At 44.4% G+C, this 23,357-nt stretch overlaps 1 long non-coding RNA gene across 1 annotated transcript in view; it reads left to right on the top strand.

Annotated features, from left to right (window-relative positions):
- Window positions 1-977: 977 nt before the first annotated feature.
- Window positions 978-23,357, top strand: part of LOC105734385 (uncharacterized) — a 40,458-nt gene continuing 18,078 nt past the window's right edge. Inside the window, exons 1-3 of the long non-coding RNA XR_001111498.3 lie at window positions 978-2,638; window positions 3,139-3,225; window positions 4,119-4,223. This is a non-coding gene — a long non-coding RNA (uncharacterized LOC105734385). The remainder of the gene's footprint in view (window positions 2,639-3,138; window positions 3,226-4,118; window positions 4,224-23,357) is intronic.

The raw sequence follows: 23,357 nt of genomic DNA, 5'->3' as shown, positions 1-23,357 counted from the left end.
TGGTTAGAGCCTTATTTTCTAATCCCAGCCCTAGAAACCTGCTTCTGCTGCATTACTCTTTCCGAGAGCATCTTTCTCTCACTGCAGGGGGCTCTAGGATCCCCTCAGGGGATCCTATGTCAGCTAGGCACAGCCCCAAATCCTGGGCTCAAGTGATTCTCCCACCTCAACCTCCAGAGTAGTTTGAACTTCAGGTGTGCACCACCATGACAATCTGAAGATTTGCTTCAAGTATTTTTGGCTCGTGGAGGGGCAGAAAGCTCTATCTACCATTTTTGAGAGAGAGGGGAGAGAGAATGTCTGCAAATCCTTCAGGGGAGACCCCCCAGAGACTTTATTACTGGGGACAAAGTACCTACGTCCTGTGTTTCCGTTTAATCATCTGTTAGGTGTGCAGTTATATGCCCCCATGATACCCCATCCTTTGCAGCATTTAGATCAACTGTAATTATTTATGTGATCATCAGTTTAATGTCTCCCTTCCTTCTTCCCTCCATTCCTCAAGAAAGCGCCCTGAAGGTAGGGCCATGTTTGAGTTGCTGTCCATGGCTATATACATAGCATCTAACAGAGGGATCGACTCAAGGTACACATTCAACAATAAGTTCCTGCTACATGATAAATGCAAAAGTTCAGTCCCTCAAGTCATCCATAAAACTTTCTCAGATTACATTCACCAGACTTCTTTCTAGCACGGTGAGGGAAAAGTTTGACTTTCAACTGTTAATGGACTCTAAGCCTGAAAAACAAGACATATATTATAGGGTTGGCCTTGAGCAAAGGCCTACCACCTCTGACCTCAGAAGTTTTCTTGGTAACTAGGACTATGAGCTGGAAATAAACAGCTGCTCTGCTGATTTACACAATTGGCAACAACCTCTTGGAGGGAGATAACATTAAGAACTCCAGGAACATTTCCTTTGAAACTTGACAATAGTCATTCATTCAATACTTTTTTTTAACCTCTTTCGTGGAGAATATAACTTTTAGAATTTTTGTACCTAGTGTGCCTTCTTCTTTAAAAATTTTGTTTTTGTTTTTGAGACAGGGTCTCACTCTGTCCTCAAGCTGGAGCGCAGTGGCATGATCTTGGCTTACTGCAGCCTCGACCTCCTGGCCTCAAGTGATCCTCCCACTTCAACCTCCAGAGTAGTTTGAACTTCAGGTGTGCATCACCATGACAGGCTAATTTTTTTTTGTAGAGATGGGTTCTCACTCTGTTGGCCAGGCTGGTCTTGAACTCCTGGTCTCAATCCTCTGACTGTGGCCTCCCAAAGTTCTGGGATTATAGTTATGAGCCACGCGGCCCAGCCTGATGTGCCTTTTTCTGATCTTTTGTTAACTAAGTGAGGACTTTTCCTCTTCCTTCTTCAATACACATTAACAGCAGCAGAAGAAAGTAAAGTGCCAAATCCTGTATCAATACACCAGTTATGGAAGTGCAATCACTTGAGCAATCTCAGTGGACAGAGTCAGCTGACCACAAAGCAGGCCAGTGAAGTCCTGGGCAGAAAGGCTACTGGGAGAGTTTCCTGGGGCTCAGCCAGGATGCTGCCTTGTTCATACCCCCAGGAGGGTAAAATTCTCTGGGTTATCCATAGGTCACTCAACAGGAGTAAGTGAGAGGAAGAGAAGGTGAGTGGGAACGGGTATATTGATGATGGGGCTCATACAACGTGACTTTGTCATTCCAGCCACCTGGTGTCCTCTGTGGGTCTCAGATCCCGAGCTAATGCCCCCTTTTCCCTACTCCAGCCATGTTGAAGTCTCCTTCAGCACCCCTATTGCCCTTCACACCATAATTTGGCTGAATAACTCCAGTCCCCACCTTGTCCCATTAATTCTTACAGGTTTCAGTAGGGGTTCAGTGTGGTTTCCTGGTCTTCTCCCTTCTCCTTTGCTTGAGTGATGTAGTGGGTTGAACACATTCCCCCACAAAAGTACGGCTAAGTCCTAACCCCTGGAACCTATGACAGTAACTTCTTTGGAAAGAAAGATCTTTGCAAATGTAATATAAGGATCTTGAAGTCAAATCATCCTGGATTTCAGGGGGCACCATAAATCCAAGGACACCTGAAGAAGAGGAGAGGACACACAGACACAGAGGAAAAGGTTCTGTGAAGATGGAGACAGGAATTGCCAAGCATTATAAGCCAAGGAAAACCAAAGACGGCCAGCAGCCACCGGAAGCTAAGAGAGAGGCACGGTTTGGGAGGCTGAGGCAGGCAGATCACGAGGTCAGGAGTTTCAGACCAGTCTGGTCAACACAGTGAAATCCTGTCTCTACTAAAAATACAAAAAATTAGCCGGATGTGGTGGTGTGCACCTGTAATCCCAGCTTCTCGGGAGGATGAGGCAGGAGAATCGTGTGAACCCAGGAGGTGGAGGTTACAGTGAGCCAAGTCATCACGCCATTGCACTCTAGCCTGGGTGACAGTGTGAGACTACATCTCAAAAAAAAAAAAAAAAGAGAGAGACATGGAACGGGTCCTCCCTCAGAGCCTGCAGAAGGAGCCAACCCTGACAACACCTTCACTTTAAACTTTAAACTTCCGGCCTCCACCAAATGAGAGAATAGGTTTCTGTGGTTTTAAGCCACCTCGTTTGTTAATTTGTTATGGCAACGCTGGGAAACTAGGTGAGTATCATTTGGGAAAGACCTTGAAGACTTGAGTGTTATCTACCCACATTGTCTTTTCAACAGCATTGGGTGAGCTGATGCCAACAGGGCTTGTAGGTGTTTGGGAGGAGTGCTGGGTTATGTGTTGTTAACCATAGGCCCTAAAGCCCGTGGCTGTTCATGGCAGATAACACCTCTCGTATCCTTATCACCTGAGAAAAATGAGAGCCCAGCCATGCAGCTCAGGGACCACTCAGCGGGGTGGGGAGAGGTGGAAAGGGCAATCCTTTGAGCAGGGTCACAGGACTCTCCTCTTCCCACTGCTCCTTTCTGTTTAGCATATGAGCAGGAAAAGTAGCGTCCCTGTCCACAGCAGCCGCCACCAGTTAGATTGCAAACACAATCCTTTTCTTAAATGATAGAATTCTCTCTATGGGAGCAAAGCAATGCAACATTCACAATCAGAGAAAAGAAATCCTCCCACCCTCACTGTTCTCTTTGGTTTTTTCCTCTCCCAGGCACCAGCCCTTTTGCCTGATGTCAGACCAGCACAGCTGAAAGCTGTAACCTGGGTGAAGTGGAAGGCGACCAGCGGGCATGCGCAGGTGAGATCCTCCAGGACAGGCCCGCAGGGCCAAGGTGGGCATGGCTCTCTTGGGTTTCCATAAGCTTTAAATACTGGAAGTTCATGTTGGTGGTTGGTATGTAAGGATCTTAATTTGTTCTCTTGACTGAAAAAAATTATCCCATTTTACAATAGAGATTTTTGGCAGTCACTAAATGGTGCAATGCTATTGCCTCAACTAAGACATTTCTGTCAATATATTTATGCCATATATGGCTGCTTTCATGTCTCTTATTTCATTTGAGTTTCTCAGGAGCCCATGAGAGGAGTAGAGCAGGGATTATTATCCTGTTTTAAAGGGATAGGACCGAGGCTCACGAGGCTTAGGGAGTATAGATGGAAAGCGGGAAAATAGGAGACTTTTTTTTTCTGAGATAGAGTCTCACCCTGTCACCCAGGTTGGAGTGCAATGGTGCAATCTCGGCCCACTGCATCCTCTACCTCCTGGGTTCAAGCAATTCTGCCTCAACCTCCCGAGTAGCTGAGATTACAGGCATGTGCCACCATGCCCGGCTAAGTTTTTGTGTCTTTAGTAGAGACGGGGTTTCACCATGTTGGCCAGGCTGATCTCAAACTCCTGACCTGGTGACCTGCCCATCTCAGCCTCCCAAAATGCTGGGATTACAGGTGTGAGCCACCACGCTCAGCCCGGAGAGAATTTCAGGCTTGGGGAGGAGTGAGGGTTGGGAGTGAGTGTGAAGGAGCCTGGAACAGCCAAATCTTTGTGGCTGGAGAGCAGGTTATGTGGATGAAAGACCTGGGGGAAAGCTCTGTCATTTGAAGAGGTTCCTGGAGAGGCAGGTGTGGGTGACTGGGGATCCCGACCAAATGGTCAGAAAATGAGGGCAACCTGTAGTTTGTGTTCAACAACAGGTGAATCTGGGAAAACCGTGTCTCCTTAACCAAATGACCGCCCAATATAATGATGTTCCTGATAATACAATGAACGAACTTTGTCCTCTGCCATGAAGATTAGAGGTAGGTCCTCTGTATTGTACTTTATTGCAGTGTGTCATTGCATCATGGGCCTGGCTGTCGAACGGGGTCCCCTACACAAGGCAGCATTTTGGGAAGCTGGCTGTATCAGGCACCAGAAGGCCTGAATGGGTGGATATGACCGTTGGGTTGTTAGCCTGAGCGGGCCTGAGCTTTGAGAGGAGAGACTTGGCACCTCAGCAGGAGGCCTGTCCTCAGCTGGTCTGACACATCGCATTTGCTTTTTGATTTGCGCACATAAAATGAATCTCCCCAACAACCCTCTCCCCAAAGCCTCATCAATTAGAACTGCTTTTGTCCTTAGCATCCTTTTGTTGACCAGCTTGGAAATCAGTTAGAAGGAAGAAGAAAGGGAAGTTGTCTTTGTGGGTAGTGGCACTGGAGAGCTGGCTGCTAATGAAGGAGTCCTGAATGGCGCGATTGTGCTGCTGTTTATATAGTTTTTATTTTAATTTGCATCCGTACCAGGCTCGGATCCCGAGAGCCATTCAGCCGTGTTTGGAGCTTTTATCTCCTTCCGTGGAGCCAATTCTGCCAGCTTATCATTTGCCTCAAGGAAATTAATGTGGCTCTCCCCTCCCTTCACTTTTATCATGGATTGTTTATACATCCATGGAGAGAAAGAAAGACTCTGCAGAACCGTAGAAGGAGGTTTCTCTCCTCACATTGCTGGCTCATCTGAGACTCAGCTCTTCAGTTTGTAGAGCCAAGGTCTCAGAGAGCAAGGCCGGGAATTAAAGCAGGAGGATGGAAGGGAAGGGAGGGGGACATAGCATCGAAGGGCCAGACCTCTTGCTAATTTTTTCTTGTCCCCATATAGCTGTTTTCCTCCTTGACGCAGTGTGCCTTCCCCAGGACTTTCAGGATAGAGAGCAGTGATTTTATCTGGAAAGACCCTCTTCTCACATTGTACTGAATCAGAAATCCTGGTGCAGGCATGAGGCTTTGTCCTTGGGGCCCCTCCCTCATCCGCACCTCAGGTTTGGTAAGGCAATTCCTGCCAACTTCAGATTACTTTCAAATCTCGATCTCCAGTGTTCCAGAAGTGAAAAGACTCAGATGCTGCTCTCAAGGGGTCACGGTTTGGTGGGGACGAAGGTTATAAAAGGCAGTGTACAGGCCGGGCATGGTGGCTCATGCCTGTAATCCCAACACTTTGGGAGGCCGAGGAGGGTGGATCACAAGGTCAGGAGTTCGAGACCAGCCTGGCCAACATGGTGAAACCCCATCTCTAGTAAAAATACAAAAATTAGCTGGTTGTGGTGGCATGTGCCTATAATCTCAGCTACTCAGGAGGCAGGACAATTGCTTGAACCCGGGAGGCAGAGGTTGCAATGAGCTGAGACTGCGTCATTGCACTCCAGCCTGGGTGACACAGCAAGACTCTGTCTCAAAAAAAAAAAAAAAAAAAAAAAGGCAGTGTACAGTGTGCACCAGTCACAGAGGAGCTCTTGGGTCCAAAGGCCTCAGAGAGAGCTTCTGGAGAAAGAGCCTCCAAAGCATGCCTAGACTAGGAGGAGGCTTTTCAGTCTAAGTCACGCTGTGTCACCAAGCACATGGGCTGAGAGGAAGTGACGATGGAGGGACATGCACTATTGCACCATGTGTGTTGGGGGGTGGCGGGGGTGGGCGGAGGTCAGTAGGGGGAATGGGGAGAGCCGCTGGAGGGCGCCAGGCTGGTGGGACCACACTGCACAGGCCTGCGGCAGGTTCCGCTTGCCCACGGCTTTGTGCCCATGTTAAGGGAAGTGAGAGTTCAGTCTACAGCTGAGAGGTTGGGGGTGGAGAGAGAGCCGGGGAAACTGAGCTGGTAGAAGACACTTAGGGAGTGTAAATCTCTCTATGCCAGCAGTGGGGTGGGTGGTCTGGACAGGGGGAGGGGGCACCTGTGAGGACACTGTAGTCAGAGTCCAGGCAAGAGAGGCAGGCATCTGCCTAGGAGCAGCAGCCAGCCATTTCAGAATCCAGCCTTCACAGGTCTTCCTTCTAGCCTGTCACCATTTCCTGCCCAGTTTGCTTCCGAACTCTCCAGAACTGAGTCCCTGCTGTCTATTCCCACTGATGTGGTCCAGGTACTCCTTACTCCTGTGTTCTCCTAAAGTATGTTTCTGGTCTGGTTCTTTCCTGGCTCTGTAGCATCACTGCATAGAGGTCACCCTCAGCACGGCATGGCCGGCCCCCTCTGGCCGCCTCTCCAGCCACCCCTTCCCCTGCCCTCCTCTTCTCATGCCCTCCTCTTCTCATGCCCTCCTCTTCTCATGCCCTCGTCTTCTCATGCCCTCCTCTTCGCTATTAGTCTCTAGTTCCTGGAAGCTGCCTTGCCCTGGCGCATTTCAGTTCCTTTTTCTGCATTTAGAAACGCTCCCTCTCCTCTGCTTGGTGAATCCCCATCCTCTAAGATGTAGTTCAAAGATCATCTCCTGGGGAAACCTTCCCCAGCTCCCCGGACAGAAGTAAGTGCTTCCTCCTCTGCCTGGCCAGAGCCTTTTCTTTATGCATCTCTCCCTGGCTTCTCCTGTTGAATTCTAGGCGATGGTTTATGAGTTTATGCATCTCTCTCCTCCGTAGGACTGCCACTTCCTTGAGGCTGTACCTGGTAAAAGACCAGTCTGGAGGGCTGAAATGGGTCTCCCCAGGCCGCTGACCTTTGTAACGACAGCTCCCCACTCTGTACCTGGCCCAGGGTATTGATTTGTTGAATTAAATTCAATTAAGTTGGCAGTCGGCCTGACTCAGAAAAGTGGACAGGCTAGAAGAGAATCTAGATGTGCACTCTTCAATAGAAATAATGTGAATCGCATTTTAAATTTTCTAGTAGCCTCATCTTTAAAAAAACGTTAAAAGAAACAGGTAATCAAATGTTCGTAGCTACTTTATTTGCAGTAGCCCCAAACTGGAAACAATTCAGTGCCCAGCAAGAGGTGACTGTGTCGGCAGCAGTGAATCCATATGGGTCTGCGCCAGCTTGATTCTGGCCTCCTCGGAGGAAAGAATTCATCCGAGGGGTATAAGGTAGGGGGAGAGACCAAGGCAAGTTTTAGAGCAGGAGTGAAAATTTATTAAAAAGTTTTAGAGCAGGAACAAAAGGAAGTAAAATACACTCGGAAGACGGCCACGCAGGTGACTTGAGTGATCCAAATGTGCTGCTTAGCCTTTGACTTGGGGTTTTATACATTGGTATGCTTCCGGGATTTGCATCTCTTCTCCCCTAATTCGTCCCCTGAGGTAAGCTGTCTGCATGCACAGTTGCCTGCCAGCGCCTGGAAGGGGCCGTGCGCACAGGTGTTTATTGAAGTTTTGCACATGCTCAGTTGAGGTATTCTTCCCTTACCAGTTGAGTGTTCCTAGAGGAAGGTGAAACTTTGCCATGTTGTCTTTTCATGTGCGTATTTGAGCTGAACCCACTCACACAACTCCTGAGATCTTATCAGGAAGTGGCTGATCGCCAGCTTCAAGTGTTTTCTATCTATTGGAAGACTGCCTTTAAGCCCTGGCACTGGTTGTGACCAATTATTATTTTAGAGAGACAGTTTAACAACCACCTGATGGTCACCTGATGTGCCTGGAAGTGGAGCTGTCTCCTGCCCTGCTCATAGCTGCCTAGCAAACTGCTCTAACAAGTGGATAAACAAACTATGATACATTAATATAAGATAACACTACTCAGCAATAAAAAAGGAATGAACTACTGATACATACAACAACATGGATGAACCTTACAATAATGAAACTGAGTTAAAGCAGTAAAAAATAGACATTACTGTATAATTTTATTCACATCAAATTCTGGCAAATGCAAACTCCGTATGCAGATCCATAATTAGGGATGGGGGATTGGCAGGAAGGACTACAGCAGGGCATGAGAAAACTTTCTGGGGTTGACAGAGATGTTCATTATCTTAACTGTGATGATGGCTTCATGGTATATACACATGTCAGAACTTACCAAATTGTGCAGCTTATTGTGTGCCAATTATAAAGTGTAAAAAAAAAAGAAGCAGAATAATTTAATGTTTTAGCAACGTATATTGAAAATGTTATCTTTTAAACATATAATCAAGGCTGGGCATGGCTCACGCCTGTAATCCCAGCACTTTGGGAGGCTGAAGCAGGTGGATCACTTATGACCAGGAGTTCGAGACCAGCCTAGCCAATATGGTGAACCCGTGTTTCTACTAAAAATACAAAGATTGCCTGGGAACGGTGGTATGCACCTGTAATCCCAGCTACTTGGGAGGCTGAGGCAGGAGAATCGCCTGAACCCGGGAGGTGGAGGTTGTAGTGAGCTAAGATCATGCCACTGCACTCCAGCCTGGGCAAGAGTGAGTCTCTGTCTCAAAAACAAACAAGCAAATAAACTTTTAAATAAAGAAAGGCAGGAATGATGTCTCATGCCTATAATCCTAGCACTTTGGGAAGCCAAGGCAGGCAGATTGCTTGAGCTCAGGAGTTTGAGACCAGCTTGGGAAACATGGCATGTCCCTGTCTCCACAAAAAAATACAAAAATTAGCCAGGCATTGTGGTGTGTGTACCTGCAATCCCAGCTACTTGAGAGGCTGAGGAGGGAGAATCACCTGAGCCTGGGAGGTGGAGGCTGCAGTGAGCTGAGCTCACGCCACTACACTCTAGCCCAGGTCACAGAGCGAGACGCTGTCTCAACAAAAAATTGAAAATTAAAAATAAATATACCAATCATTTTAGGAGTTAGTTCTCCCTCTCCTCTGTTTTTTTTTTTTTTTTTTTTTTTTTTTTGTTGTTGTTGTTTTAATATGTGGCTGGGTGTGGTGGCTCATACCTGTAAATCCAGCACTTTGGGAGGCCAAGGAGGGTGAATCATTGGAAGCCAGGAGTTCGAGACCAGCCTGACCAACATGGTGAAACCCCGTCTCTACTAAAAATACGAAGAGTAGCCAGGTGTGGTGACGGGTGCCTGTAATCCCAGCTACTCCAGAGGCTGAGGCAGGAGAATTGCTTGAACTCAGGAGGCAGAGGTTGCAGTGAGCCGAGATCACGCCACTGCACTCCAGCCTGGGCAACAGAGTGAGACTCTGTCTCAAAAAAAGTAAAAATAAAAAAACAGAAAAAAAAAAAGTTGTGGGTACACAGTAAGTATATTTATATGTGGGGTTCATGAGATGTTTTGATACAGGCATGCAATGTGAAATAAGCACATCATGGAGAATGGGGTGTTGTCTTTTGTTTATGTACTTTCTATTTTTCAGCTTATTTGTTCCCTCTCCCTTCCTTTTTTTACTTGAAAAAGTAATAAATACTTGTTGTAAAAATGTCAGAGAGCTGTAAATCCCTTCCCATTAACAGGGGAGGACGTGTGTATTTCCTGTAACCTTCTCCTTATGCAGGATCCTGCCCGCACCGGTATGTGCTTAGTTTAATTCCATTAGAACTACTGTTCCTCACAAGTCTGCAAGGTTCCCTTGAGCTTGTCTATTCCAATTCCTCCATTCTATGGAGGGAGAAACTGAGGCCCTGAGAAGAAGGGAAACTTGGTTAGGGACTCTGAGCTGGTTAGTGACAGAATCATAAATAGCTCTCACTGTCCTTAACATAGCCCTTGCCAGATAACCCCGACGGGGACCCAGCAACATCAGGGCTGGTGAAGCCACTGCTTGCTACGATGTCACAGAGTGAACCCCAAAATTGAGATTCAGCCCAGGAGGTCACATGGATTCTTGGCTCCAAACAGGAAGAACGAGCCAGGAGAGTAAAATGAAAGCAAGTTTATTAAGTAAAGGAATGAAAGGGTTGAAAGGGTGGCTAGTCCATAGGCAGAGCGACCCCAAAGGCTGCCGGTTGGCTATTTTGATGGTGATTTCTTGATCACTTGCTAAACAAAGAGTGGATTATTTATGAGCTTTCTGGGAAAGGGTTGGGGAATTTCCAGGACTGAGGGTTCCTCTCCCTTTCAGACCATATAGGGTGACTTCCGGACGGTTGCCATGGCTTTTGTAAACTGTCATGTAGCCAGTGGGAGTTTCCTTTACTATGCTAATTTATTATAATTAGTGTATAATGAGCAGTGAGGACAAGCAGAGATCGCTTTGTGGCCATGTGGGTTTTGATAGGTTTTGACTGGCTTCTTTACTGCATCCTGTTTTATCTGCGGGATCTTTATGACCTGTATCTTGTGAACTCCTATCCCACTGCCATCAGCATTCCCCTCTTGCCCCCACTCCTCCTGACCTCTTCTTGACTGAAGCTGAATAAATGGGAGAGCAGATCCCAGACTTGGAGGAGGTCTGTGTGGGGTCCAAGGCCACTCAGCAATAGGACTCCCCCAGGTCCAAAGTCCAGGGGCGGCCCCCAGACTCACTCCATCTCTCAGAGGCTGATGCCTACCCAGCAGACACACACCTCAGTTCAGGGCAGCACCAACTTCCTGCATGCAGTCAATGAAGTGGAGTTTGCTTCCTGGCATAGAAGGGGACATAACAGCTGTTCTCAGAAAGCAAATATGCAAACAGAATGTTATTCTTCAAGTTTAAATGAGGAAGAAGAAAGGGTGGGTGGAGCGGGAGGTGGGAGCTTACACAGAGTTTTAGGATTACAATCTAATTCTCCAGAGCCCCAAAACCTCAGAGGTAACGCCAGGAGTTATTTGCTCAGGGTTTGCCCAGGCCTGAGGAGAAAACAGTTCTGACTGGGGCTTTCACTAGGGGGTCTACATCTCTGCTGTCCGATACAGTAGCCACTTGTCACATGTGGCTACTGAGCACTTGAAATGTGAGGCCCGAAGTGAGCTCTGCTGTGAGTTTAAAATGCACATAGCACCGGGCTCGGCGGCTCACACCTGTAATCCCATCTGGGAGGCCAAGGCGGAAGGTTCACTTGAGGCCTGGAGTTCAAGATCAGCCTGGGCAACATAGTGAGACCCCATTTCTATTAACAAAAATATTTTTAATGCACATAAGATTACAAAGATGGCACAAAAATAATAGTTTTTAAATATCACTGGTAACTTTTATATTGATTATACATTTGTTTGCGGTTTTTTTTGGTGTGCTTTTTGTGTGTTTTTTGAGATGAGAGTCTCGCTCTGTCACCTAGGCTGAAGTACAGTGGCTTGATCTCGACTCACTTGCAACCTCCACCTCCTGGGCTCAGGCAGTTCTCACTCTGTTACCCACCCAGGCTACAATGTTGTGGTGCAATCATAGCTCACCGTAACCTTGAAACTCTTAGGCTCAGGCAATCCTCCTATCTCAATCTCCTGAGTAACTGGGGCTACAGGTACGTGTTATTACTACCAGCTAATTTTTAAAAATTTTTTTGTAGAGGCAGGGCCTCTCTATGTTTCCCAAGCTGGTCACGAACTCCTGGGCTCCAGCGATCTGCCTGCCTCGGGGCTTAGCTCTAGATCTGCCAGACAGACAGTAAGGGTTTGATAAATCAAAGATTTCTGGAATACTATACCCTTGTAAATTATTTCTCTGTTTTGCAATCTGACATTTTTGAAGGTATCAGACCTTTCCTTTCACTCCCCGTTTGCTGCCCCTCTGTGATTTAGAGCTGCCAAATAAAAGCTTAAGGTCTAAACAAGGCCATTAGCCCAGGCTCTTCAGAGAAACAGAATCAATAGGATATGTATTTATTAATTATGAGCCATTGGCTGACACAATCATGGAGGCTGAGAAGTTCCACAATCTGCCATCTGCAAGCTAGAGACCCAGGAAAGGCCAGTGTTGGAATTCCAGTCTGGGTCTGAAGGGCTGAGAACCAAGGGAGCCAGTGACACATCCCAGTCCAAGGAAATGAGAAGACTGACAATCTGGTTTAAGCAGCCAGGCAGGAAGCAAAAAGGACAAATTATTCCTTCTTCCGATTTTTTTCTATTGAGGCCCTCAACAGAATTTTAAAAATTTGATTTTAGAGACAAAATCTTGCTCTGTCACCCAGGCTGGAATGCTGTGGCATGATCATAGTTCACTGCAGGCTTGAACTCACTCCTAGGCTCAAGCTGTCTGACCACCTCAGCCTCCCGAGTAGCTAGGACTACAGGTAGTATGCCATCAGGCTTGGCTAATTTTTGGCCTTGTTATGTTTTCAGCCCAGTCTTGAGCTCCTCACCTCAAGCCATCCTCCTACCTCAGCCTCTCAAGCGCTGGGATTACAACAGGAACCACCCTGCCCAGCCTAACTCTCAACAAGATTGAATAACGCCCACCTACCCTGCGGAGGACAATCTACTTTACTGAGCCTCCCAACTCAAATGCAAATCTCATCCAGAAACCCTCCCGCAGACACACCTAGAAATACTGTTTAATCTGGACACCCCTTGACTCAGTTAAATTGATGCATAGAATTAACCATCACACAGAACTATGCAGGTTTTTTCAGAGTTTGTAGGAAAAAAATATTTTCTCTGTGAATAGTAATGACATAAGAATAAACATTTCCATGCTGGTAAATTTGGGACATTTACTGGGCTCATTTTTTCAAGATGATGGAAGCTGCTGACTACAGAATGTGAACTTGATGCATAAGGGCCTAAACCAAGCAGGGTGGTGGGACAAGAATGGGGGATGGCCACTGGGCTTCATCCTAGACAGCTGAGGTGTGAGCAGCATGGATGTGGTGTTCTTCTCATCTCTTTACTTTTTAAGCAATAGACTTGATTTACTGTGACTTAAATTCTTTTTCCATATCTAAGCTGAAGAGGGATCACTTACAGGGCATTTAAATGTAAAACATCACTCCCTCTTTCTGGTCAAAGCATTTTTCCCCTCGATCATTTAGATATATATTTTTTTCTTTAAACCTTGCTTCTTGAGTCCTAAAGAGGGAGTTGACACAGGTCGACCTGGTATGCAAGGCCTCCCTCCGCGTGTGCATTCAGTTCTGGTTTGCAGGGCATACCAGGGAGAATGTTCAGTGTCTCCCCTGTAAAATGGAGATTGAAATGTGTACCTATTCCCCATTCCCCCACTCTCAGAGACCAGTGGTTAGTTCCAGACACCTCTGGACAGAGTACACGCCACAGATGCCCCTTCAGGGTTGAGGCACGCACTCCTCAGCGGCCACGATGGGCAATTTATGGCCCTCAACTGAGCCTCTTCCAGGACTGGCACTCAGCTGAAGTGAGTTCCTTTGGTCAAAGTTACACCCCTTCTCAGAGGTGGCCCACATCCAGTGACTGCCCCATGTGAAGGTACAAAGCCCAGCTCACTTTCCTCTTTGCAAGAAAGTGTCTCCACTCCAGAGCTCCTTTTAGAATCCACTGAGGTCTTTATTGTGACAGCATCACAGCCCAACTTCTCCTTCAGCTTAATCCTGCCTGCACTCCCAGATGTGGTGTTCTGAGAGCTCTTCCCAGTACACTTCTTGCATGTAAATCTCAGGTTCAGAGTCTGTTTCCCAGGGAACTTAACCTGAATGACATGTCTGTTCTTAGAGTTTATTAGAAGTAGGAAACCTGGTATACCATGTAACTGACTCAGTACTCTCCATGTCTTATCTATAAAAATGATAATTTGAGGCTGGGCAAGGTGGCTCATGCCTGTAATCCCAGCACTTTGGAAAACCAAGGCGGATCACTTGAGGTCAGGAGTTCAAGACCAGCCTAGTCAACATGGTGAAACCCCATCTCTACTACAAATATAAAAAAAAATTAGCTGAGCATGGTGGCGGGTGCCTGTAAACCAAGCTACTCATGAGGATGAGGCAGGAGGATCGCTTAAACTTGAGAGGTGGAGGTTGCAGCGAGCCGAGATTGCACCACTGCACTCCAGCCTGGGTGACAGAGTGAGACTCCATCTCAAACAAACAAACAAAAAAGATAATTTGAGGAATACAAAAGCAGAGGGGAGATTGAATTTATTCCAACATATAAACACAGTTGAATCAAATCAGGAAAGAGAAGATTCACAAAGGAGTTTTTAGCAAAGGTCCAGGCTAACGGGAGTGTCAGAAAGTCAACAGGCTGGCCAGTCATGATACCTCACATCTGTAATCCCAGTGGCTTAGGAGGCTGAGGTAGGAGGATCCCTCCAGCCTAGAAGTTCAAGATCAGCCTGGGCAACACAGTGAGACTGTCTCTAAATAAATAAGTAATTAAAACATTTTTTTTTAAAAAAAGAGTCTTATTGGCGTCTGGATGGGGCCTGACATGTGGGCAGGTGGTTGTTCCTTTTTCCACCCTGTTCTTCCTCCCCGGTGCACACTCAGGGTACTTGTATCCCCTGAAGGGAAGGCACACCTAATGTATTTATAGGTCTTCCCTTGAGCAGATGTATAAATGTGAACCTTACAGGTGTGAGCCACCGTACCTGGCTAGTCTATGATAGTTCCTTTTTCCTTTTAAAATTGTGCAAGCAAAATATTAATACTTTCTTCTTTGCAAGAAGAATGCCAAAGCAAAGCCCCTCTACTGCATCTCCAAGCTGATTTCTCTCCCTCTCCAAGCCCACTTTGCTCTCCCCAGAGAGAACCATTACTGTCAGTTATTTTATTCCAGGTAAAATTGATAGCTCATTGTATATATTAAAGATGTACAATGTGATATATGTAGTTTTGTTTTTTGGAGACAAGGTCTTGCTCTATGACCCAGGCTGGAGTGCAGTGTCGAGATCTTGGCTTACTGCAACCTACACCTCTTGGTTTCGAGAGATCCTCCCACCTCAGCCTCCCGAGTAGCTGGGAATATAGGTGTGTACCACCACGCCTGCCTAATTTTTGTATTTTTTGTAGAGACAGAGTTTCCATGTTGCTCAGGCTGGTCTTGAATTCCTGGGCTCAAGTGATCTGCCCACCTCATCCTCCCAAAGTGCTGGGATTACAGACGTGAGCCACTGCACTCAGCCCAATGTGCTGTTTTAATATATATATACATTGTGAAATGATTAACACAATCAAGCTAATTAACATATCCATCACCTCACATAGTTATTTATTTTTTTGGCCATCTTAGTATGTATTTTTCTGGATGTATTTCTATTTACACATACATGTATGACCTATAGAAATGTATGGTTTAGTGGGGAGTGCACATGTTTAAATATGAACATTGTGCATATTGTTAGACAATTCACTTTTTTCACTTACTACATCTTGGAAATCTTTCCATGTCAGTGCTCAGTGAATGACCTGGCCTTTCTAACTGTTGCACAATGTTCCTTACTACGGCTGTTCATACCTTATTAAGCCATGCTTTTACTAGAGGGCATTTGGGTTATTTTCAATCTTATGCCTTCACAAACAGTTTTATAATTAGCATTTTTGCACGTGCTTTGTCAGGCACCTATGGAAAGTATTTCTCAAGGATAGACCTTGAAAGTAGAATGTAGGATCAAAGAGCATGTACATTTTAAAATTTAATGTGACCTAATTGTCCTCCTAACTCCCAGTGCTGGACATTTTTAGTCTTTTTAATTATTGCTAGTCTTTCTTCTTTTTCTAAAAGACAGAGTCTCACTGTATCACCCACCCAGGCTACAGTGCTATGGTGCAATCATAGCTCACTGTAACCTTGAAACTCTTAGGCTCAGGCAATCCTTGTATCTCAACCTCCTGAGTAGCTGGGACTACAGGTATGTGCTATTACTACCAGCTAATTTAAAAAATTTTTTCATAGAGACAGGGCCTCTCTATGTTTCCCAAGCTGGTTACGAACTCCTGGGCTCAAGGGATCCGCCTGCCTCGGCCTTCCAAAATGCTAGGATTACAGGTGTGAGTCACTGGCCCAGCCTAATGGTTGCTAATCTGATGAGAAAACAATGATATTTTAGTTATTTTTTTTTTCTCGAGACAGAGTCTTGCTCTGTCACCCAGGCTGCAGTGCAATGGCACAATCTCAGCTCACTGCAACTTTTACCTCTTGGTTTCAAGCGATTCTCTTGCTGCAGCCTACTGAGTAGCTGGGATTACAGGCCTGCGCCACCATGCCCAGCTAATTTTTTGTATTTTTAGTAGAGACGGGGTTTCACCATGTTGGCCAGGCTGGTCTTGAACTCTGAACCTTGTGATTCGCCCGCCTTAGCCTCACAAAGTGCTGGGATTACAAGTGTGAGTCACTGCACCTAGCCAATATTTTAGTATTTAAGTGTATTTAGCTGTTTACAGTGAGATTTGACATATTTTCCTTTGCCGTTAGGCATTGGTATTTCTGCTACTGTGAATTGCCTCTTTATATCCTTTGCCTCCCCCTGACCCCGCACACCTCCCTTTTTTTTTTTTTGCTTTTTTCTTATTGAATTGTAGGGATTGCTGGTATACTGAATATTAGTTCTTTGCTTGTAATACCTGCTTTAGATATTTTAATATGTCACTTGTCTTTTTAACTTTGTCCACAACCTCACCAGCATCTGTTAGTTTTTAATTTTTTCGTAACAGCCATTCTGACTGGTGTGAGATGGTATCTCATTGTGGTTTTGATTTGCGTTTCTCTAATGATCAGTGATATTAAACTTTTCATATGCTTGTTGGCTGCATATATGTCTTCTTATTCTTATTCTTCTTTTGAGATGGAGTGTCGCTCTTGTTGCCCAGGCTGGAGTGCAATGATGCGATCTTGGCTCACTGTAACCTCCGCCTCCCAGCGATGTTGGCTCACTGTAACCTCCACCTCCCAGCGATGTTGGCTCACTGTAACCTCCGCCTCCCAGGTTCAAGCAATTCTCCTGCTTCAGCCTCCTGGGTAGCTGGGATTACAGGCATATACCACCACACCCGGCTAATTTTGTACTTTTAATAGAGATGGGATTTCTCCATGTTGGTCAGGCTGGTCTTGAACTCCTGACCTAAGGTGATCTGCCTGCCTTGGCCTCCCAAAGTGCTGAGATTACAGGCGTGAGCCACTGCACCCAGCCCTTTTTTTTTTCAAATTTTTGAGACAGAGTCTTGCTCTGTCACACAAGCTGGAGTGCATGGTAAGATCTCGGCTCACTGCAACCTCCGCCTCCTGAGTTCAAGTGATCCTCCCACCTCAGCCTTGCGAGTAGCTGGGATTACAGGCATGTGCCACCATGCCTGGCTAATTTTTGTATTTTTAGTAGAGACAGGGTTGCACCATGTTGGCCAGCCTGGTCTCGAACTCGTGACATCAAGTGATCCACCTGCCTTGGACTCCCAGAGTCTTGGGATTACAGGTGTGAGCCACTATGCCTGGTCAGATGTCTTTTGAGAAGTGTCTGTTCATGTCCTTTGCACACTTTTTAATGGGGTTGTTAGTTTTTCTCTTGTAAAACTGTTTAAGTTCCTTATCGGTGCTGGATATTAAACCTTCATCAGATGCGCAGTTTGCAAATATTTTCTCCCATTCTGTAGGTTGTCTGTTTACTGTTGATAGTTTCTTTTGCTATGCAGAGCTCTTAAGTTTAATTAGATCCCACTTGTCAATTTTTGCTTTTGTTGCAATGATTCTTTGTGTCTTTGTCATGAAATTTTTGCCTGTTCCTATATCCAGGATGATATTGCCTAGTTTGTCTTCCAGGGTTTTTATAGTTTTGTGTTTTACTTTTAAGGCTTTAATTCATCTTGAGATGATTTTTTTCTTTCGTGCAGCAGTCTGCATTATTGAATTGATTTCTGTGTATGGTATAAGGAAGGCATCCATTTTCAGTCTCCACATATGGCTAGTCAGTTATCCCAGCATCATTTATTGAACAGGGAGTCTTCCCTATTGCTTGGTTTTGTCGGTTTTGTTGAAGATTAGATAGTCATAGATATGACCTTATTTCTGGGCTCTACATTCTGTTCCATTGGTCTATGTGCCTGTTTTTGTACCAGTACCATGCTGTTTTGGTTACTGTAGCCTTGTAGTATAATTTGAAGTCAGGTAACATGATACCTCCAGCTTTGTTCTTTTTGCTTAGGATTACCTTGGTTTTTCAGCCTCTTTTTTGGTTCCATATGAATTTTAAAATAGTTTTTTCTACTTCTGTGAAGTTTGTTGGTAGTTTGATAGGAATAGCATTGAATCTGTAAATTGCTTTGGGCAGTATAGCCATTTAATGATACTGATTCTTCCTATCCATGAGCATGGGATTTTTTTCCATTTGTTTGTGTCTTCTCTGATTTCTTTGAACTGTGTTTTATAATTCTCATTGTGGAGATCTTTCACCTCCCTGGTTAGCTGTATTCCTAGGTATTTCATTCTTCTTGTGGCTATTGTGAATGGGATTGCCTTTCTGATTTGGCTCTTGGTTTGAAGGCCACCTCTTTCTTTTCCTTTGGTTTAGCCTTATATGCCTGCAGGGCTTTTATCTATCAGAGACTCTGCCTCCTTAGTTAAGTGACCCTGTGAGAGCTTGTGGATATCAAACCAGGAGTCATCAAACAGGGTCTAGATGGAAAGGCTGAGAAACTAGCTGTTGGGGCCTCAATACACCCTATGCTGTGTCCCCTCCTCAGGAATTCAGTCTTGTTCCATGGTGTGTCCCCAAAAGAATGAAGATGTTCATCAGAGAAGGAAAATATACTGACAAAAGAGAGGCGGTAGGGTGATTCTCTCAGCTCGAACTTGCTGCAGCATCTATGTGTGGGGCTGGCAGTTCCACTGTGGTCTATGGAGAAGAGTCTTGTGACTGGCTTCTGCATTATTTTGCCTTTGCTCAGCTGTGGGTCAGTACAATAAGGATACAAAGTCCTTAGTCCATTCCTGAATGGGCCATTTTACTTTCCAAGACCAGCTGCCTTACAGAGAGATGCTGGACTTCATTACAAAGGAGGTGGTGACTGAACAGTTCTGGTTAGGGCTGGCTACGCAATTTGCAAGGTCTAGTGCAAAATGAAAATGAAGAGTCCTTATTCAAAAATCACAAAAGAAAAGTGCTATTAAAGGTGCTTTATGGCCGGGCACTTTGGCTTATGCCTGTAATCCCAGCACTTTGGGAGGCCAAGACAGATGTATCATGAGGTTAGGAGTTCAAGGCCAGCCTGACCAAGATGATGAAACCCTGTCTCTACTAAAAATACAAAAATTAGCCAGGTGTGGTGTTGGGTGCCTGTAATCCCAGATACTCCTGAGGCTGAGGCAGAGAATTGCTTGAACCTGGGAGGCAGAGGTTGCAGTGAGCTGAGATTGTGTCACTGCACTCCAGCCTGGGCAACAGAGCGAGACTCCATCTCAAAAATAAATAAATAAATAAAAATAAAGGTACTTTAAACTTTTTCTTTCAAAAGGATCTTGTTACTTACAAATGTACTAGGCATAATAGTGTTACATACATAACAATATAAACTTACAAACGCAAAAAGCCACTTTTGATGTCATATGGTATTATATAATAGGTGATAATTACCCGTGTGATATTTGATTATAAGATTTTTCTGGCTTACTTTTTTGCAAATTCATTTATGAGGTCATTGAAAGTTTTAGCAACTCCATTTTCAATTGATATAATTGAAAGTGACAGTCATTTTTGGCAAATACAAGATCTCAAATAATTTTTGGTAGTTTTTAATTTTGAGAAAAATCTTTCTGCTGATGCAACTGTTACTGGAGCTCTTAAGTATATTTTATAGGCTGGGACAGCATTGGGGTAAATTTCTGGTAAATTATTTCAAAATATAAATTTTAGTACTTTTAGAGTTGATAGGCTTCAAGTAAGTCTGAATTTAATTTCAAATATAAATCTATAAGTGACATTTTAATGTTTCTTTTGGCATTTTGTGTAATTTACTGAGGTCGTACAAGAATCAAAAGTGGTTTCATGGTTTGTATATAGTTAAAAACGCCTATTTATGCATTCTATTGCTTTATCTTCCATTATAAAAATTAGTTTTAGATTGTCTTTCTTGTTAATAATTAGCTTATTCCTTGGAAAATAATGCTCTTTCTGCTGACTGCAGTGGTCTCTAAATTTACTTTCTATTTCTAAGCCTGTGAATATTGGATTTGTAGTGCTATTACAGTTTTTAAAACTAGAGATTCTAAACTCATTGAAGAATTCTACTAACTCTGATAGGTTTGATTGCAGTGTCCATGTGTGCATTTTTATTTTGTAGTATTAACTAATTTACTGACAAGGTTTACTGCTTGAGCACTGGCAGTTCCTATCGCAGTGCTCTGGCTGGAGAGTCGTTATTTGTGCAGATGCGGCAGGGACAGGCTCTGGGGATGGGTGCGTGTGCACGTCTCCCACCACTGTCCTCGTGCTTCCATGTGGAGCTTCTACCTCTTCTGGGGCTGTGGCCTCTGCTGCCACCTCAGCTTCTGCTGTCCCCATCACCACTGTCACTAATCTGGGCTCAGCTCTGTTCCTGGGTGCTGCCCAGCACACTGCCTGCTTGGTGCCCACAGGACTGACCCATGAGTGCGTGCACTGCTGGCAGCTTATCTTCCCTGCTCACATGCCTGCTCCATCCTCTCATCAGACGTCACTTACAAAACACAAGTTCAAAGATAACATTATTAAGAATTTTGGACAATAGTCACAGAACATTAAACCAACTATGGGGCTCTTTTGGAGCCTTGAGCATGTGCAACTGACTACACAGGTTGCAGGTCCATGGAACTGGCTCTGATCAGGGCCATGTGTGTAAACCTTGGTGTGGAAGTAATGACTTCTTGGTGCTGTAAGCTAGCAAGCACTCTAAGTCAGGGAATATGTAAAAATCAGGAACGTGTTCTAAAAAATGGAAACCCAAGGCTGGGTACATTACTAAGCCCTGTCATATAATATTCCTTTATATGAATATATAACACTCCATTCCCCCATTGATGGACATTGAGGTTGCTTACAAACAGAGCTGCTAGGGTACAATGGCTCATGCCTATAATCCCAGCACTTTGGGAGGCCGAGGCGGGTGGATTGCTTGAGTCTAGGAGTTTGAGACCAGCCTGGGCAACATGGCGAAACCCTGTCTCTACAAAAAAATACAAAAATTAGCTGGGGGTGGGAGTAGGGGGCCCTACTTGTGGGGCTGAGGTGGAAGGATTGCTTGAGTCCGGGAGGTCGAGGCTGCAGTGAGCCAAGATTGCCCCACCTGCACTCCAACCTGGTCAACAGAGCGCAACCCTGTCTCAAAGAAAAAAAGAAAGAAAATACAGATAAATAAAAATAAGAAATTCCACCTAGCAGAAATCTGATAAAATTTTATGTGCTCTAGCGATCTTTTTGTTTTTCTGTATGTTTTCAGAAAAAAAATTAAATATAGAAAAGTACAATGAGTAACATGACAAGCACTCATGTTCTTGGTATCCTGAATGAATAAATATTTACATCTTGGTATATTTATTTCAAGTTATTTTATATAAAAGAAAACATTACTGATAAAGTTTAAGTCCCCTTAGTACCTCACTCAAATCCCATTTTCCTTCTTCCTTCCCTAAAAGCAACTTGTATTCTGAATTTATATATATATCCCTCCCACACATGTTTTTATAGATTTACTACACATCTGTGTTCATAGGATATTTTGTGAGAAATTAAAGATTTGCCTAAATTGTACATTTTTTCTGGAATTTTTTTTAATTCGTTGCTTATTTTTAAACATATTCAAGTTGACACCTGTGAATTCAATTCACTAATTTTAATTGCTGGATAGCAAGGGTTGGCAATCCATGGCTGGCCTTTGAGTATATCCAGCCTGTGAACAAATTTGGCTCTGTTTTTGTACAGCTAAAAATGTTCTTATATTTTAAAAAGTTCTTTAACATAAAAAGAACCTGTAAACCAGATTTATGTGATCTACAAAGCTTAAAATATTTACTTTCTGACCCCCAGAAAATTTGTTAAGCCCTGTCATATAATATTCCATTTTTTTTTTTTGAGATGGAGTCTTGCTCTGTTGCCAGGGTGAAGTGCAATGGCACGATCTCGGCTGACTGCAACCTCCACCTCCTGGGTTCAAGCGATTCTTCTGTCTCAGCCTCCCGAGTAGCTGGGACCACAGGTGTGGTAATTTTTGTAATTTTAGTAGAGATAGGGTTTCACCATGTTGGCCAGGATGGTCTTAATCTCTTGAACTCGTGATCTGCCCGCCTCGGCCTCCCTAAGTGCTGGGATTACAGGCACGAGCCACCATGCCTGGACTATATTCCTTTATATGAATATATAACACTCCATTACTCCCATTGATGGACATTGAGGTTGCTTCCAGTGTTTCCATCTTACAAACAGAGCTGCTAGGAACATTTTGACATATATTCTCCTGTGCACATGTGAAAGAGTTCCCTCAGAACAAATGAAATTGTTGAAATGAATGACGTGTGTATTTGCAGTTTTACTGCCAGATTCTCCTTTGCAGTTGCTATACAAATTCAGACTCCAGCTAGTGGTAAATAAGAAGTCTCATTTTTCTAAATTTTATCTACATTTAAGTTGATTTCACTTCCAATTGTTGCCAGCCTAATGAAGGTGAGTGACTCATTGCTTTTATAATATTTGTGTCTCCCTGTTTACTGGTGAGGTTGGGCAGTGTTTCCTAAATTTACTGTCCATTCAAGTTTCTTCCTTTGTGAATTGCCTTTCTGTTTCCTTTACTCCTTTCTTTCTATTGGAATTTACCTTTAATTATTTTAGGAAGTCTTTATGTATTCTGAATTCTTATCCTTTGTGAGGTACACATGTTGCAAATCTCTATCCCTATGTGTTGTTTTTTAAAAGATTTTGTTTATGGTATCATTTCTTATCTAAGAAAGCTTGCCCTATCTTGAAATTATAAAGATAGTTTATATTATGATTTTAAAGTTTTAAGGGGGCCAGGTGTGGTAGTTAACACCTCTAATCCCAGCACTTGAGGAGGTCGAGGTGGGCAGATTTCTTGAACACAGGAGTTTCAAGACCAGCCTTGGCAACATGATGAAACCTCATCTCTACAAAAAACAAAAACAAAAAATGAGTCAAGACTGGTGGCATGCAACTGTAGTCTCTGCTATTCTGGAGGCCAAGGTGGGAGGATCACTTCAGTCTAGCAGGTCACAGCTATAGTGAACCATATTCACGCCACTGAATTCCAGCCTGGGCAAAAGAGTGAGACCCTGTCTCCAAAAAAAAAAAAAAGTTTTAAGGTTTCACTTTTTTCATTTGTCTGTTTTGAGACAGGGTCTTGCTTTGTTACCCAGGTTGGAGTGCAGCAGCATGATCATGGTTCACTGCAGCCTTGGCCTCCTGGGTTCAAGTGATCCTCTTGCCTCAGCCTCCAGACTAGCTGAGACT

This window comes from Aotus nancymaae, unplaced genomic scaffold (assembly GCF_030222135.1).
Source record: "Aotus nancymaae isolate 86718 unplaced genomic scaffold, 86718_ANA_hifiasm-v0.15.2.pri h1tg000057l, whole genome shotgun sequence".
Classification (NCBI taxonomy): domain Eukaryota; kingdom Metazoa; phylum Chordata; class Mammalia; order Primates; family Aotidae; genus Aotus; species Aotus nancymaae.
This window is presented reverse-complemented; position numbering and strand designations above follow the sequence as displayed.